The sequence below is a fragment of the Ixodes scapularis genome, unplaced genomic scaffold (assembly GCF_016920785.2).
Source record: "Ixodes scapularis isolate PalLabHiFi unplaced genomic scaffold, ASM1692078v2 PGA_scaffold0__279_contigs__length_252992795, whole genome shotgun sequence".
Taxonomy (NCBI): Eukaryota; Metazoa; Arthropoda; class Arachnida; order Ixodida; family Ixodidae; genus Ixodes; species Ixodes scapularis.
In genome coordinates this window covers 142425122-142425903 of record NW_024609835.1, presented here as the reverse complement: position 1 = coordinate 142425903, position 782 = coordinate 142425122, and the positions used below count along the sequence as shown (strand labels likewise).

The window sequence follows — 782 nt, the reverse complement described above, 5'->3', positions numbered from 1 at the left end:
TCATAGTCCCACGCGAACGCTGACGCGGCACTCGCATCCAATCAGCGCCCGCGCAAGCCCACCGGACGTGACGTCATGTGACGTAACGCGCCGGCTTTAAAGCTGCCTAGGAGGTGTTGACCGAGCATGGGAGCTCCGAACCTCGGTTGCCTCTCGGAAACACGCGACATGGTGATGCAGTCACCTAAATATCGGTGGCGGAATAAAACAAATTTTGTACTAAACTGCCTTTGCCGAAATAGGGTTCATTACGTTTTTAGCCGTACCATCACACGTTGCGGCAAACCGCAGCTAAATATCTGAGCGAAAAACATGCGAACAAAAAAAACTGTTTCCGCCCGGGATCGAGCCGGGGACCTTACGTGTGTGAGGCGCACGTGATAACCCCTACACCACGGAAACGAGAACGCAGCTCCGATATATAAACCAAGGTTTTGAATGTACTCACCTTTCTAATACTTTTGTTTTTTTGTTTCTGTCCTGTCACAATCGAAATAAACTATTCAAATAATTATTAATCATCTGTAAGAGCTATAAAATTGGAGTAGACTGAAAAAATTGTTTAATATTGTACATATGCCCATGCGCCGATTATCCAGCACTCTTCGATTAACCTAATACCCAATGTACAAACTCTACACAATTTATATTATGAACGATGTGATCAAATGCGTTCTGCGCAGTCCGATTTTATAGTAGGATTAAGGTAATTTTTTAAGTTGAGTTTCAATGTAACTCACTCATACATTTCATTGCAATAGCTTTCTTCTTCTATGGAAATG

The 782-nt window shown here is 43.4% G+C and overlaps 1 non-coding gene across 1 annotated transcript; it reads right to left on the bottom strand.

Annotated features, from left to right (window-relative positions):
- Positions 1-329: 329 nt before the first annotated feature.
- Trnav-cac lies at positions 330-402 on the bottom strand. Its single transcript has one exon. It is a non-coding gene; the product is annotated as a tRNA-Val (tRNA).
- Positions 403-782: the final 380 nt, after the last annotated feature.